This window comes from Salvelinus namaycush, unplaced genomic scaffold (genome assembly GCF_016432855.1).
Source record: "Salvelinus namaycush isolate Seneca unplaced genomic scaffold, SaNama_1.0 Scaffold608, whole genome shotgun sequence".
Taxonomy (NCBI): domain Eukaryota; kingdom Metazoa; phylum Chordata; class Actinopteri; order Salmoniformes; family Salmonidae; genus Salvelinus; species Salvelinus namaycush.
Genome location: NW_024061318.1, coordinates 83,361 through 100,152, shown reverse-complemented (window position 1 = coordinate 100,152; position 16,792 = coordinate 83,361). Strand labels below are relative to the sequence as shown.

At 61.2% G+C, this 16,792-nt stretch overlaps 1 protein-coding gene across 1 annotated transcript in view; it reads right to left on the bottom strand.

The window, feature by feature from the left end:
* Positions 1 to 16,792, bottom strand: part of LOC120042055 (ras-GEF domain-containing family member 1B-like) — a 70,574-nt gene that overhangs the window by 27,789 nt on the left and 25,993 nt on the right. The window lies entirely within an intron of this gene.

Here is a 16,792-nt window from a genome sequence, read left to right as displayed (position 1 = left end):
AGACTTGGGGCGATCCTCTCTACGGTAACTAGCACGAGGTGCCCCTCCTCTCTACGGTAACCCTAGCGGTGCCGCTCCTCTCTACGGTAACCTAGCGGTGCTGCCGCTATCTCTATACGGTAACCTAGCGGTGCCGCTCCTCTTACGTAACCTAGCGGTGCCGTCTCTCTACGTGAACCTAGCGGTGCCGTCCTCTCTTTTCTAAACTTCTTTCCCTAGGTAACCATCGTTGCTCGCTCCTCTCACGGTAACCTAGCGGTGCCAGCTCCTCTCTACGGAACCTAGCGGTGCACGCTCTCTCTCCGGTAAACCTAAGCCCTCCCCCACCGGTTGCCCCCCTCCTCTCTACGGTAACCTACGGTGCCCGCTCCTCTCTACGGTAACCTAGCGGTGCCGCTCCCTCTACGTAACCTAGCGTGCCGCTCCTCTCTACGGTAACCTAGCGGTGCCCTCCTCTCTACGGTAACTAGCTGGCGCTCCTCTCTACGGTAACCTACGGTGCCGTCCTCTCTACGGTAACCTAGCGGTCGCTCCTTCACGTACCTAGCGGTGCCGCTCCTCTCTACGGTAACCTAGCGGTGCCGCTCCTCTCTACGGTACCTAGCGGTGCCCTCCTCTCTACGGTAACCTAGCGGTGCGCTCCTTCTACGGTAACCTAGCCCCCCCCCCCCGGTGCCGCTCCTCTCTACGGTAACACTAGCGGTGCCTCCTTCTACGGTAACACTGCGGTGCCGCTCCTCTCTACGCGTAACCTAGCGGTGCCCGCTCCTCTCTACGGTAACCTAGCGGTGCCGCTCCTCTCTACGGTAACCTAGCGGTGCTCCTCTCTACGGTAACCTAGCGGTGCCGCTCCTCTCTACGGTAACTAGCGTGCCGCTCCTCTCTACGGTAACCTACGGTGCGCTCCTCTCACGGTAACCAGCGGTCCGCTCTCTCTACGGTAACCTAGCGGTGCCCCTCTCTACGGTAACCTAGCGGTTGCCGCTCCTCTCTACGGTAACCTAGCGGTGCCGCACCTCTCTCACCTACGGCTAACCTAGCGGTGCGCTCCTCTCTACGGTAAACCTAGCGGTGCTCCCTCTCTACGGTAACCTAGCGGTGCGGCTCCTCTTCTACGGTAACCTAGCGGTGCTTCCTCTCACGGTAACCTAGCGGGCTCCTCTTACGGTAACCTAGCGGTGCGCTCCTCTCTACGGTAAACCTAGCGGTGCCCTCCTCTCTACGGTAACCTAAGCGGTGCCGTCCTCTCTTACGGTAACTAGCGTCCCTCTCTACGGTACTAGCGGTGACCCTCCTCTACGTAACCTAGCGGGCCGCTCCTCTCTACGGTAACCTAGCGGTGCCGCTCCTCCTCTACGGTAACCCTAGCGGTGCCCGCTCCTCTCTACGGTAACCTAGCGGTGCCGCTCCCTCTACGGTAACCTAGCGTGCCGCTCCTCTCTACGGTAACCTAGCGGGCCGCTCTCTCTCTACCGCGTAACCTAGCGGTGCCCCTCCTCTCTACGGTAACTAGCGGTGCCGCTCCTCTCTACGGTAACCTAGCGGTGCCCCTCTCTTACGGTAACACTAGCGGTGCCCTCCTCTTACACGGAACCTAGCGGTGCCGCTCCTCTCTACGGTAACCTAGCGGTGCCGCTCCTCTCTACGGTAACCTAGCGGTGCCGCTCCTCTCTACGGTAACCTAGCGGTGCCGCTCCTCTCTACGGTAACCTAGCGCGGCCGCTCCTCTCTACGTAACCTAGCGGTGCCGCTCCTCTCTACGGTAACCTAGCGGTGCCCTCTCTACGGTAACCTAGGTGGTGCCGCTCCTCTCGAACTCCGGTGCCGCTCCTCTCTACGGTAACCTAGCGGTGCCCCTCCTCTCTACGGTAACCTAGCGGTGCCGCTCCTCTCTACGGTAACCTAGCGGTGCCGCTCCTCTCTACGGTAACCTAGCGGTGCCGTCCTCTCTACGAACCTAGCGGTGCCGCTCCTCTCTACGGTAAACCTAGCGGTGCCCCTCCTCTCTACGGTACCTAGACGGTGCCGCTCCTCTCTACGGTAACCTAGCGGTGCCCTCCTCTCTACGGAACCTAGCGGTGCCGCTCCTCTCTACGGTAACCTAGCGGTGCCGTTCCTCTCTACGGTAACCTAGCGGTGCCGCTCCTCTCTACGGTAACTAGCGGTGCCGCTCCTCTCTACGGTAACCTAGCGGTGCCCTCCTCTCTACGGTAACCTAGCGGTGCCGCTCCTCTCTACGGTAACCTAGCGGTGCCGCTCCTCTCTACGGTAACCTAGCGGTGGCTCCTCTCTACGGTAACCTAGCGGTGCGCTCCTCTCTACGGTAACCTAGCGGTGCGCTCCTCTCTACGGTAACCTAGCGGTGTCCTCTCTACGGTAACCTAGCGGTGCTCCTCTCTACGGTAAACCTGCGGTGCGCTCCTTCTACGGTAACCTAGCGGTGCCGCTCCTCTCTACGGTAACCTAGCGGTGCCGCTCTCTCACGGTAACCTAGCGGTGCCGCTCCTCTCTACGGTAACCTAGCGGTGCCCGCTCCTCTCTACGGTAACCTAGCGGTGCCGCCTCCCTCTACGGTAACCTAGCGGTGCCGCTCCTCTCTACGGTAACCTAGCGCGTGCCCGCTCCTCTCTACGGTAACCTAGCGGTGCCGCTCCTCTTCTACGGTAACCTAGCGGTGCCGTCCTCTCTACGGTAACCTAGCGTGCGTGCCGCTCCTCTCTACGGTAACCTAGCGGTGCCGCTCTCTCTACGGTAACCTAGCGGTGCCGCTCCTCTCTACGGTAACCTACGGTGCGCTCCTCTCTACGGTAACCTAGCGGTGCCGCTCCTCTCTACGGTAACCTAGCGGTGCCGCTCCTCTCTACGGTAACCTAGCGGTGCCGCTCCTCTCTACGGTAACCTAGCGGTGCCGCTCCTCTCTACGGTAACCTAGCGGTGCCGCTCCTCTCTACGGTAACCTAGCGGTGCTCCTCTCTACGGTAACCTAGCGGTGCTCCTCTCACGGTAACCTAGCGGTGCGCTCCTCTCTACGGTAACCTAGCGGTGCCGCTCCTCTCTACGGTAACCTAGCGGTGCCCGCTCCTCTCTACGGTAACCTAGCGGTGCCGCTCCTCTCTACGGTAACCTAGCGGTGCCGCTCCTCTCTACTGGTAACCTAGCGGTGCCCGCTCCTCTCTACGGTAACCTAGCGGTGCCGTCCTCTCTACGGTAACCTAGCCGGTGCCCCTCTTACGGTAACCTAGCGGTGCCCCTCCTCTCTACGGTAACCTAGCGGTGCGCTCCTCTCTACGGTAACCTAGCGGTGCCGCTCCTCTCTACGGTAACCTAGCGGTGCCGCTCCTCTCTACGGTAACCTAGCGGTGCCGCTCCTCTCTACGGTAACCTAGCGGTGCCGCTCCTCTCTACGGTAACCTAGCGGTGCCGCTCCTCTCTACGGTAACCTAGCGGTGCCGCTCCTCTCTACGGTAACCAGCGTGCCTCCTCTCTACGGTAACCTAGCGGTGCCGCTCTCTCTACGGTAACCTAGCGGTCCCGCTCCTCTCTACGGTAACCTAGCGGTGCCGCTCCTCTCTACGGTAACCTAGCGGTGCCGCTCCTCTCTACGGTAACCTAGCGGTGCCGCTCCTCTCTACGGTAACCTAGCGGTGCCGCTCCTCTCTACGGTAACCTAGCGGTGCCGCTCCTCTCTACGGTAACCTAGCGGTGCCGTTCCTCTCTTACGGTAACCTAGCGTGCCCTCCTCTCTACGGTAACCTAGCGGTGCCGCTCCTCTCTACGGTAACCTAGCGGTGCCGCTCCTCTCTACGGTAACCTAGCGGTGCCCCTCCTCTCTACGTAACCTAGCGGTGCCGCTCCTCTCTCGGTAACCTAGCGGTGCCGCTCCTCTCTACGGTAAACCTAGCGGTGCCTCCTCTCTACGGTAACCTAGCGGTGCCGCTCCTCTCTACGGTAACCTAGCGGTGCCGCTCCTCTCTACGGTAACCTAGCGGTGCCCCTCCTCTCTACGTAACCTAGCGTGCGCTCCTCTCTACGGTAACCTAGCGGTGCGCTCCTCTCTACGGTAACCTAGCGGTGCCCTCCTCTCTACGGTAACCTAGCGGTGCCGCTCCTCTCTACGGTAACCTAGCGGTGCCGCTCCTCTCTACGGTAACCTAGCGGTGCCGCTCTCTCTACGGTAACCTAGCGGTGCCGCTCCTCTCTACGGTAACCTAGCGGTGCCGTTCCTCTCTACGGTAACCTAGCGGTGCCGCTCCTCTCTACGGTAACCTAGCGGTGCCGTTCCTCTCTACGGTAACCTAGCGGTGCCGCTCCTCTCTACGGTAACCTAGCGGTGCGCTCCTCTCTACGGTAACCTAGCGGTGCCGCTCCTCTCTACGGTAACCTAGCGGTGCCGCTCCTCTCTACGGTAACCTAGCGGTGCCGTTCCTCTCTACGGTAACCTAGCGGTGCCGTTCCTCTCTACGGTAACCTAGCGGTGCCGCTCCTCTCTACGGTAACCTAGCGGTGCCCTCCTCTCTACGGTAACTAGCGGTGCGCTCTCTCTACGGTAACCTAGCGGGGCCGCCTCTCTCTACGGTAACCTAGCGGTGCCGCTCCTCTCTACGGTAACCTAGCGGTGCCGCTCCTCTCTACGGTAACCTAGCGGTGCCGCTCCTCTCTACGGTAACCTAGCGGTGCCGCTCCTCTCTACGGTAACCTAGCGGTGCCGCTCTCTCTACGGTAACCTAGCGGTGCGCTCCTCTCTACGGTAACCTAGCGGTGCCGCTCCTCTCTACGGTAACCTAGCGGTGCCGCTCCTCTCTACGGTAACCTAGCGGTGCCGCTCTCTCTACGGTAACCTAGCGGTGCCGCTCCTCTCTACGGTAACCTAGCGGTGCCGCTCCTCTCTACGGTAACCTAGCGGTGCCCCTCCTCTCTACGGTAACCTAGCGGTGCCGCTCCTCTCTACGGTAACCTAGCGGTGCCGCTCCTCTCTACGGTAACCTAGCGGTGCCGCTCCTCTCTACGCGTAACCTAGCGGTGCCGCTCCTCTCTACGGTAACCTAGCGGTGCCGCTCCTCTCTACGGTACCTAGCGGTGCCGCTCCTCTCTACGGTAACCTAGCGGTGCCGCTCCTCTCTACGGTAACCTAGCGGTCCGTCTCCTACGGTAACGAGCCTGCCTCCTCTCTACGCGTAACCTAGCGGTGCCGCTCCTCTCTACGGTAACCTAGCGGTGCCGCTCCTCTCTACGGTAACCTAGCGGTGCCGCTCCTCTATACGGTACCTATCGGTGCCGCTCCTCTCTACGGTAACCTAGCGGTGCCCTCCTCTCTACGGTAACCTAGCGGTGCCGCTCCTCTCTACGGTAACCTAGGGTGCCGCTCCTCTCTACGGTAACCTAGCGGTGCCGTCCTCTCTACGGTAACCTAGCGGTGCCGCTCCTCTCTACGGTAACCTAGCGGTGCGTCTCTCTCTACGGTAACCTAAGCGGTGCCGCTCCTCTCTACGGTAACCTAGCGGTGCGCCTCCTCTCTACGGTAAACCCTAGCGGTGCCGCTCCTCTCTACGGTAACCTAGCGGTGCCCTCCTCTCTACGGTAACCTAGCGGTGCCGCTCCTCTCTACGGTAACCTAGCGGTGCCGCTCCTCTCTACGGAACCTAGCGGTGCGCTCTCTCTACGGTAACCTAGCGGTGCCGCTCCTCTCTACGGTAACCTAGCGGTGCCGCTCCTCTCTACGGTAACCTAGCGGTGCCGCTCCTCTCTACGGTAACCTAGCGGTGCCGCTCCTCTCTACGGTAACCTAGCGGTGCCGCTCCTCTCTACGGTAACCTAGCGGTGCCGCTCCTCTCTACGGTAACCTAGCGGTGCCGCTCCTCTCTACGGTTAACCTAGCGGTGCCGCTCCTCTCTACGGTACCTAGCGTGCCGCTCCTCTCTACGGTAACCTAGCGGTGCCGCTCCTCTCTACGGTAACCTAGCGGTGCCGCTCCTCTCACGGTAACCAGCGTGCGCTCCTCTCTACGGTAAACCTAGCGGTGCCGCTCCTCTCTACGGTAACCTAGCGGTGCCCTCTCTCTACGGTAACCTTGCGGGTGCCGCTCCTCTCTACGGTAACCTAGCGGTGCCGCACCTCTCTCTCGCTCCTCTCCGCCCTGCGTGCCCCTCCTCTCTACGGTAACCTAGCGTGCCGTCCTCTACGGTACCTAGCGTGCCCCTTCTCTACGGTAACCTAGCGGTGCCTCCTCTCTACGGTAACCTAGCGGTGCCGCTCCTCTCTAAGGTAACCTAGCGTGACGCTCCTCTCTACGGTAACCTAGCGGTGCGCTCCTCTCTACGGTAACCTAGCGGTGCGCTCCTCTCTACGGTAACCTAGCGGTGCCCGCTCCTCTCTACGGTAACCTAGCGGTGCCGCTCCTCTCTACGGTACCTAGCGGTGCCGCTCCTCTCTACGGTAACCTAGCGGTGCCGCTCTCTCTTACGGTAACCTAGCGGTGCCGCTCCTCTCTACGGTAACCTAGCGGTGCCGCTCCTCTCTACGGTAACCTAGCGGTGCCGCTCCTCTCTACGGTAACCTAGCGGTGCCGCTCCTCTCTACGGTAACCTAGCGGTGCCGCTCCTCTCTACGGTAACCTAGCGGTGCCGCTCCTCTCTACGGAACCTAGCGGTGCCGCTCCTCTCTACGGTACCTAGCGGTGCCCCTCCTCTCTACGGTAACCTAGCGGTGCCGCTCTCTCTCCGGTAACCTAGCGGTGCCGCTCCTCTCTACGGTAACCTAGCGGTGCCTCCCTCTCTACGGTAACCTAGCGGTGCCGCTCCTCTCTACGGTAACCTAGCGGGTGCCCTCTCTCTCGGTAACCTAGGCGCCGTCCTCTCTAGGAACCTAGCGGTGCCGCTCCTCTCTACGGTAACCTAGCGGCGCGCTCGTCTCTCTACGGTAAACTAGCGGTGCCGCCTCTCTACTACGGTAACCTAGCGGGCCGTCCTCTCTACGGTAACTAGCGGGCCCCTCCTCTCTACGGTAACAGCGGTGCGCTCCTCTCTACGGTAACCTAGCGGTGCCCTCCTCTCTACGGTAACCTAGCGGTGCCGCTCCTCTCCTACGGTAACCTAGCGGTGCCGCTCCTCTCTACGTAACCTAGCGGTGCCGCTCCTCTCTACGTAAACCTAGCGGTGCCCCTCTCTTACGGTAACAGCGGTGCCGCTCCTCTCTACGGTAACTAGCGGTGCCGCCTCCTCTCTACGGTAACCTAGCCGTGCCGCTCCTCTCTACGGTAACCTAGCGGTGCCGCTCCTCTCTACGGTAACCTAGCGGTGCCGTCTCTCTACGGTAACCTAGCGGTGCCGCTCCTCTCTACGGTAACCTAGCGGTGCCGCTCTCTCTACGGTAACCTAGCGTGCCGCTCTCTATACGGAACCTAGCGGGCCGCTCCTCTTCGGTAACCTAGCGGTGCCCTCCCCTACGGTAACTAGCGGTGCCGCTCCTCTCTACGGTAACCTAGCGGGTGCCGCTCCTCTCTACGGTAACCTAGCGGTGCCGCTCCTCTCTACGGTAACCTAGCGGTGCCGCTCCTCTCTACGGTAACCTAGCGGTGCCGCTCCCTCTCTACGGTAACCTAGCGTGCCGCTCCTCTCTAGGTAACACTGCGGTGCCGCCTCCCTCTACGGTAACCTAGCGGTGCCGCTCCTCTCTACGGTAACCTAGCGGTGCCGCTCCTCTTACGGTAACCTAGCGGTGCCGCTCCTCTCTACGGTAACCTAGCGGTGCCCCTCCTCTCTACGGTAAACTAGCGGTGCGCTCCTCTTACGGTAACCTAGCGTGCCGCTCCTCTCTACGGTAACCTAGCGGTGCCCGTCCTCTCTACGGTAACCTAGCGGTGCCGCTCCTCTCTACGGTAACCTAGCGGTGCGCTCTCTCTTACGGAACCTAGCGGTGCCGCTCCTCTCTACGGTAACCTAGCGGTCCGCTCCTCTCTAAGGTAACCTAGCGGTGCCGCTCCTCTCTACGGTAACCTAGCGGTGCCGCTCCTCTCTACGGTAACCTAGCGGTGCTCCTCTCTACGGTACTAGCGGTGCTCCTCTCTACGGTAACCTAGCGGTGCGCTCCTCTCTACGGTAACCTACGGTGCCCCTCCTCTCTACGGTAACCTAGCGGTGCCTCCTCTTCGGTACCTAGCGGTGCCCTCTCTACGGTAACCTAGCGGTGCCCCTCCTCTCTACGGTAACCTAGCGGTGCCCCTCCTCTCTACGGTAACCTAGCGGTGCCCCTCCTCTCTACGGTAACCTAGCGGTGCCGCTCCTCTCTACGGTAACCTAGCGGTGCCGCTCCTCTCTACGGTAACCTAGCGGTGCCGCTCCTCTCTACGGTAACCTAGCGGTGCCCCTCCTCTCTACGGTAACCTAGGGTGCCCGCTTCTCTCTAACGGTAACCTAGCGGTGCCGCTCTTCTACGGTAACCTACGCGTGCCCCTCTCTCTACGGTAACCTAGCGGTGCGCTCTCTCTACGGTAACCTAGCGGTGCCGCTCCTCTCTACGGTAACCTAGCGGTGCCTCTCCTCTCTACGGTAACCTAGCGGTGCCGCTCCTCTCTACGGTAACCTAGCGGTGCCGTCCTCTCTACGGTAACCTAGCGTGCCGCTCCTCTCTACGGTAACCTAGCGGTGCCGCTCCTCTCAGGTAACCTAGCGGGCGCGCTCCTCTCTACGGTAACCTAGCGGTGCCCCTCCTCTCTACGGTAACCTAGCGGTGCCCCCTCTCTACGGTAACCTAGCGGTGCCGCTCCTCTCTACGGTAACCTAGCGGTGCCGCTCCTCTCTACGGTAACCTAGCGGTGCCGCTCCTCTCTACGGTAACCTAGCGGTGCCGCTCCTCTCTACGGTAACCTAGCGGTGCCGCTCCTCTCTACGGTAACCTAGCGGTGCCCCTCCTCTCTACGGTAACCTAGCGGTGCCGCTCCTCTCTACGGTAACCTAGCAGTGCTCCTCTCTACGGTAACCTAGCGGTGCTCCTCTCTACGGTAACCTAGCGGTGCTCCTCTCTACGGTAACCTAGCGGTGCTCCTCTCTACGGTAACCTAGCGGTGCTCCTCTCTACGGTAACCTAGCGGTGCCGCTCCTCTCTACGGTAACCTAGCGGTGCTCCTCTCTACGGTAACCTAGCGGTGCCGCTCCTCTCTACGGTAACCTAGCGGTGCCGCTCCTCTCTACGGTAACTAGCGGTGCGCTCCTCTCTACGGTAACCTAGCGGTGCTCCTCTCTACGGTAACCTAGCGGTGCCGTCCTCTCTACGGTAACCTAGCGGTGCTCCTCTCTACGGTAACCTAGCGGTGCCGCTCCTCTCTACGGTAACCTAGCGGTGCCCCTCCTCTCTACGGTAACCTAGCGGTGCCGTTCCTCTCTACGGTAACCTAGCGGGTGCCGCTCCTCTCTACGGTAACCTAGCGGTGCCCTCCTCTCTACGGTAACCTAGCGGTGCCGCTCCTCTCTACGGTAACCAGCGGTGCGCTCCTCTCTACGGTAACCTAGCGGTGCCGCTCCTCTCTACGGTAACCTAGCGGTGCCGCCTCCTCTCTACGGTAACCTAGCGGTGCGCTCCTCTCTACGGTAACCTAGCGGTGCCGCTCCTCTCTACGGTAACCTAGCGGTGCCGTCTCTCTACGTAACCTAGCGGTGCCCCTCCTCTCTACGGTAACCTAGCGGTGCGTCCTCCTACGGTACCTAGCGGTGCGCTCCTCTCTACGGTAACCTAGCGTGCCCCTCCTCTCTACGGTAACTAGCGGTGCCCCTCCTCTCTACGGTAACCTAGCGGTGCCCCCCTCTCTACGTAACCTAGCGGTGCCGCTCCTCTCTACGGTAACCTAGCGGTGCCGTTCCTCTCTACGGTAACCTAGCGGTGCCGCTCCTCTCTACGGTAACCTAGCGGTGCCCTCCTCTCTACGGTAACCTACGGGTGCGCTCCTCTCTACGGTAACCTAGCGGTGCCCTTACGACCTAGCGGCCTCTCTACGGTAACCTGCGGTGCCGCTCCTCTCTACGGTAACCTAGCGGTGCCGCTCCTCTCTACGGTAACTAGCGGTGCCGCTCCTCTCTACGGAACCTAGCGGTGCCGCTCCTCTCTACGGTAACCTAGGGTGCCGCCTCCCTCTACGGTAACCTAGCGGTGCCGCTCCTCTCTCGGTAACCTAGCGGTGCCGCTCCTCTCCGGTAACCTAGCGGTGCGGCTCCTCTCTACGGTAACCTAGCGGTGCCGTCCTCTCTACGGTAAACCTAGCGGTGCCCCTCCTCTCTACGGTAACCTAGCGGTGCCCTCCTCCTACGGACCTAGCGGTGCCGCTCCCTCTACGGTAACAGCGGTGCCGCTCCTCTCTACGGTAACCTAGCGGTGCCGTCCTCTCTACGGTAACCTAGCGGTGCCGTCCTCTCTACGGTAACCTAGCGGTGCGTCCTCTACGGTAACCTAGCGGTGCCCGCTCCTCTCTACGGTAACCTAGCGGTGCCGCTCCTCTCTACGGAACCTAGCGTGCTGCCTCTCTACGGTAACCCTAGCGGTGCCGCTCCTTCTACGGTAACCTAGCGGTGCCCTCCTCTCTACGGTAACCTAGCGGTCCGCTCCTCTCTACGGTAACCTAGCGGTGCTCCTCTCTACGGTAACCTAGCGGTGCCGCTCCTCTACGGAACCTAGCGGGCTCCTCTCTACGGTAACCTAGCGGTGCTCCTCTCTACGGTAACCTAGCGGTGCCGCTCCTCTCTACGGTAACCTAGCGGTGCCGCTCCTCTCTACGGTAACCTAGCGGTGCTTCCTCTACGGTACCTAGCGGTGCCGCTCCTCTCTACGGTAACCTAGCGGTGCCGCTCCTCTCTACGGTAACCTAGCGTGCCCCTCTCTCTACGGTAACTAGCGGTGCCCGTCCTCTCTACGGTAACCTAGCGGTGCTCCTCTCTAGGTAACCTAGCGGTGCCGTCCTCTTACGGTACCTAGCGGTGCCGCTCCTCTCTACGGTAAACTAGCGGTGCCGCTCCTCTCTACGGTAACCTAGCGGTGCCGCTCCTCTTACGGTAACCTAGCGGTGCCGCTCCTCTCTACGGTAACCTAGCGGTGCCGCTCCTCTCTACGGTAACCTAGCGGTGCGCTCTCTCTACGGTAACCTAGCGTGCCGCTCTCTCTACGGTAACCTAGCGGTGCCGCTCCTCTTACGGTAACCTAGCGGTGCCGCTCCTCTACGGTAACCTAGCGGTGCCGCTCCTCTCTACGGTAACCTAGCGTGCCCCTCCTCTCTACGGTAACCTAGCGGTGCCGCTCCTCTCTACGGTAACCTAGCGGTGCCCCCCTCTCTACGGTAACCTAGCGGTGCGCTCCTTCTACGGTAACCTAGCGGTGCGCTCCTCTCTACGGTAACCTAGCGGTGCCGCCTCTCTACGGTAACCTAGCGGTGCCGCTCCTCTCTCCGGTAACCTAGCGGTGCCGCTCCTCTCTACGGTAACCTAGCGGTGCCGCTCCTCTCTACGGTAACCTAGCGGTGCCGCTCCTCTCTACGGTAACCTAGCGGTGCCCCTCCTCTCTACGGTAACCTAGCGGTGCCGCTCCTCTCTACGGTAACCTAGCGGTGCCGCTCCTCTCTACGGTAACCTAGCGGTGCCGCTCCTCTCTACGGTAACCTAGAGGGTGCCGCCTTCCTCTCTACGGTAACCTAGCGGTGCCGCTCCTCTCTACGGTAACTAGCGGTGCCGCTCCTCTCTACGGTAACCTAGCTGTGCCGCTCCTCTCTACGGTAACCTAGCGGTGCCGCTCTCTACGGTAACCTAGCGGTGCTCCTCTCTCTACGGTAACCTAGCGGTGCCGCTCCTCTCTACGGTAACCTAGCGGTGCGCTCCTCTCTACGGTAACTAGCGGTGCCCTCTCTCTACGGTAACCTAGCGGTGCCGCTCCTCTCTACGGTAACCTAGCGGTGCCGTCCTCTCTACGGTAACCTAGCGGTGCCCCTCCTCTCTACGGTAACCTAGCGGTGCGCTCCTCTCTACGGTAACCTAGCGGTGCCCCTCTCTCCGGTAACCTAGCGGTGCCGCTCCTCTCTACGGTAAACCTAGCGTGCCGCTCCTCTCTACGGTAACCTAGCGGTGCCGCTCCTCTCTACGGTACTAGCGGTGCCCGCCTCTCTACGGTAACCTAGCGGTGCCGTCCTCTCTACGGTAACCTAGCGGTGCCCCTCCTCTTACGGTAACCTAGCGGTGCCCCTCTCTCTACGGTAAACTAGCGGTGCCGCTCCTCTCTACGGTAACCTAGCGGTGCCGCTCCTCTCTACGGTAACCTAGCGTGCAGTCCTCTCTACGGAACCTAGCGGTGCCGCTCCTCTCACGGTAACCTACGGTGGCTCCTCTCTACGGTAACCTAGCGGTGCCGCTCCTCTCTACGGTAACCTAGCGGTGCCGCTCCTCTCTACGGTAACCTAGCGGTGCCGCTCCTCTCTACGGTAACCTAGCGGTGCCGCTCCTCTCTACGGTAACCTAGCGGTGCTCCTCTCTACGGTAACCTAGCGGTGCCCCTCCTCTCTACGGTAACCTAGCGGTGCGCTCCTCTCTACGGTAACCTAGCGGTGCCGCCTCCTCTCTAAGGTAACCTAGCGGTGCCGCTCCTCTCTACGGAACCTAGCGGTGCCGCTCCTCCTACGGTAACCTAGCGGTGCCGCTCCTCTCTACGGTAACCTAGCGGTGCCTCCTTCTACGGTAACCTAGCGGTGCCGCTCCTCTCTACGGAACCTAGCGTGCTCCTCTCTACGGTAACCTAGCGGTGCCGCTCCTCTCTACGGTAACCTAGCGTGCGCCTCTCTACGGTAACCTAGCGGTGCTCCTCTCTACGGTAACCTAGCGGTCGCTCCTCTCTACGGTAACCTAGCGGTGCCGCTCTCTCTACGGTAACCTAGCGGTGCTCCTCTCTACGGTAACCTAGCGGTGCTCCTCTCTCGGTAACCTACGGTGCGCCTCCTCCTACGGTAACCTAGCGGTGCCGCTCCTCTCTACGGAACCTAGCTGTGCTCTCTCTACGGTAACCTAGCGGTGCCGTCCTCTCTACGGTAACCTAGCGGTGCCGCTCTCTCTACGGTAACCTAGCGGTGCCGCTCTCTCTACGGTAACCTAGCGGTCCCTCCTCTCTACGGTAACCTAGCGGTGCTCCTCTCTACGGTAACCTAGCGGTGCTCCTCTCTACGGTAACCTAGCGGTGCCGCTCCTCTCTACGGTAACCTAGCGGTGCCGCTCCTCTCTACGGTAACCTAGCGGTGCCGCTCCTCTCTACGGTAACCTAGCGGTGCCGCTCCTCTCTACGGTAACCTAGCGGTGCCGTTCCTCTCTACGGTAACCTAGCGGTGCCGCTCCTCTCTACGGTAACCTAGCGGTGCCCCTCCTCTCTACGGTAACCTAGCGGTGCCGCTCCTCTCTACGGTAACCTAGCGGTGCCGCTCCTCTCTACGGTAACCTAGCGGTGCCGCCCTCTCTACGGTAACCTAGCGGTGCCGCTCTCTCTACGGTAACTAGCGGTGCCGCTCCTCTCTACGGTAACCTAGCGGTGCCGCTCCTCTCTACGGTAACCTAGCGGTGCCGCTCCTCTCTACGGTACTAGCGGTGCCCCCTCTCTAGGTAACCTAGCGGTGCCGTCCTCTCTACGGTAACCTAGCGGTGCCCTCCTCTCTACGGTAACCTAAGGGCCCTCCCTCACGGTAACCGCGGTGCCCCTCTACGGTAACCTAGCGGTGCCCTCCTCTCTACGGTAACCTAGCGGTGCCGCCCCTCTCTACGGTAACCTAGCGGTGCCGCTCCTCTCTACGGTAACCTAGCGGTGCCGCTCCTCTCTACGGTAACCTAGCGGTGCCCCTCCTCTCTACGGTAACCTAGCGGTGCCGCTCCTCTCTACGGTAACCTAGCGGTGCCCCTCCTCTCTACGGTAACCTAGCGGTGCCCCTCCTCTCTACGGTAACCTAGCGGTGCCCCTCCTCTCTACGGTAACCTAGCGGTGCCGCTCCTCTCTACGGTAACCTAGCGGTGCCGTCTCTCTACGGTAACCTAGCGGTGCCGCTCCTCTCTACGGTAACCTAGCGGTGCGCCTCTCTCTACGGTAACCTAGCGGCCTACCTACGGCTAGCGGTGCCGCTCCTTACGGTAAACTAGCGGTGCCGTCCTCTCTACGGTAACCTAGCGGTGCCGCTCTCTCTACGGTAACCTATGGTGCCCCTCCTCTCTACGGTAACCTAGCGGTGCCCTCCTCTCTACGGTAACCTAGCGGTGCCGCTCCTCTCTTACGGTTAACCTAGCGGTGCGTCCTCTCTACGTAACCTAGCGGTGCCGCTCCTCTCTACGGTAACCTAGCGGTGCCGCTCCTCTCTACGGTAACTAGCGGTGCCGCTCCTCTCTACGGTAACCTAGCGGTGCCCTCCTCTCTACGGTAACCTAGCGGTGCCGCTCTCTCTACGGACCTAGCGTGCTCTCTCTACGGTAACCTAGCGGTGCTCCTCTCTACGGTAACCTAGCGGTGCTCCTCTCTACGGTAACCTAGCGGTGCGCTCCTCTCTACGGTAACCTAGCGGTGCCTCCTCTCTTACGGTAACCTAGCGGTGCGCCTCCTCTCTACGGTAACCTAGCGGTCGCTCCTCTCTACGGTAACCTAGCGGTGCCTCCTCTCTACGGTAACCTAGCGGTGCCGCTCCTCTCTACGGTAACCTAGCGGTGCCGCTCTCTCTCTACGGTAACCTAGCGGTGCTCCTCTCTACGGTAACCTAGCGGTGCCGTCCTCTTACGGTAACTAGCGGGCCTCTCTCTACGGTAACCTAGCGGTGCCGCTCCTCTCTACGGTAACCTAGCGGTGCTCCTCTCTACGGTAACCTAGCGGTGCCGTCCTCTCTACGGTAACCTAGCGGTTGCTCCTCTCTACGGTAACCTAGCGGTGGCGCTCCTCTCTACGGTAACCTAGCGGTGCCGCTCTCTCTCTACGGTAACCTAGCGGTGCCGCCCTCTCTACGGTAACCTAGCGTGCGCTCCTCTCTACGGTAACCTAGCGGTGCCGTCCTCTCTACGGTAACCTAGCGGTGCCGCTCCTCTCTACGGTAACCTAGCGGTGGCCCCTCCTCTCTACGGTAACCTAGCGGTGGTGCCGTCCTCTCTACGGTAACCTAGCGGGCCGCTCTCTACGGAACCTAGCGGTGCCGCTCCTCTCTACGGTAACCTAGCGGTGCCGCTCCTCTCTACGGTAACCTAGCGGTGCCGCTCCTCTCTACGGTAACCTAGCGGTGCCGTTCCTCTCTACGGTAACCTAGCGGTGCCGCTCCTCTCTACGGTAACCTAGCGGTGCCGTCCTCTCTACGGTAACCTAGCGGTGCCGCTCCTCTTACGGTAACCTAGCGGTGCCCCTCCTCTCTACGGTAACCTAGCGGTGCCGCTCCTCTCTACGGTAACTAGCGGTGCCGCTCCTCTCTACGGTAACCTAGCGGTGCCGCTCCTCTCTACGGTAACCTAGCGGTGCCGATCTCTCTACGGAACCTAGCGGTGCCGTCTCTCTACGGTAACCTAGCGGTGCCCTCCTCTACGGTAACCTAGCGGTGCCGCTCCTCTCTACGGTAACCTAGCGGTGCCGCCCTCTCTACGGTAAACCTAGCGGTGCCGCTCCCTCTCTACGTAACCTAGCGGTGCCGTCCTCTCTACGGTAACCTAGCGGTGCCGCTCCTCTCTACGGTAACCTAGCGGTGCCGCTCCTCTCTACGGTAAACCTAGCGGTGCCGCTCCTCTCTACGGTAACCTAGCTGGTGCCGCTCCTCTCTACGGTAACTAGCGGTGCCGCTCCTCTCTACGGTAACCTAGCGGTGCCGCTCCTCTCTACGGTAACCTAGCGGTGCCGCTCCTCTCTACGGTAACCTAGCGGTGCCGCTCCTCTCTACGGTAACTAGCGGTGCCCCTCTCTACGGAACCTAGCGGTGCCGCTCCCTCTTAACCCGGGTCAACCCCTTTAGGCGGTGCCGCTCCTCTCTACGGTAACCTAGCGGTGCCGCTCCTCTCTACGGTAACCTAGCGGTGCCGCTCCTCTCTACGGTAACCTAGCGGTGCTCCTCTCTACGGTAACCTAGCGGTGCTCCTCTCTACGGTAACCTAGCGGTGCCGCTCCTCTCTACGGTAACCTAGCGGTGCCGCTCTCTCTACGGTAACCTAGCGGTGCCGCTCCTCTCTACGGTAACCTAGCGGTGCCGTCCTCTCAGGTAACCTAGCGGTGCCGCTCCTCTCTACGGTAACCTAGCGGTGCCGCTCCTCTTACGGTAACCTAGCGGTGCCGCTCCTCTCTACGGTAACCTAGCGGTGCCGTTCCTCTCTACGGTAACCTAGCGGTGCCGCTCCTCTCTACGGTAACTAGCGGTGCCGCTCCTCTTACGGTAACTAGCGGTGCCGCCTCCTCTCTACGGTAACCTAGCGGTGCCCCCTCCTCTCTACGGTAACCTAGCGGTGCCGCTCCTCTCTACGGTAACCTAGCGGTGCCGTCCTCTCTACGGTAACTAGCGGTGCTCCTCTTACGGTAACCTAGCGGTGCCGCTCCTCTCTACGGTAACCTAGCGGTGCCGCTCCTCTTACGGTAACCTAGCGGTGCGTCCTCTCTACGGTAAACCTAGGGTGCGTCCTCTCTACGGTAACCTAGCGGTGCCGCTCCTCTCTACGGTAACCTAGCGGTGCCGCTCCTCTCTACGGTAACCTAGCGGTGCCGTCTCCTCCTACGGTAACCTAGCGGTGCCGCTCCTCTCTACGGTAACCTAGCGGTGCCGCTCCTCTTACGGTAACCTAGCGGTGCC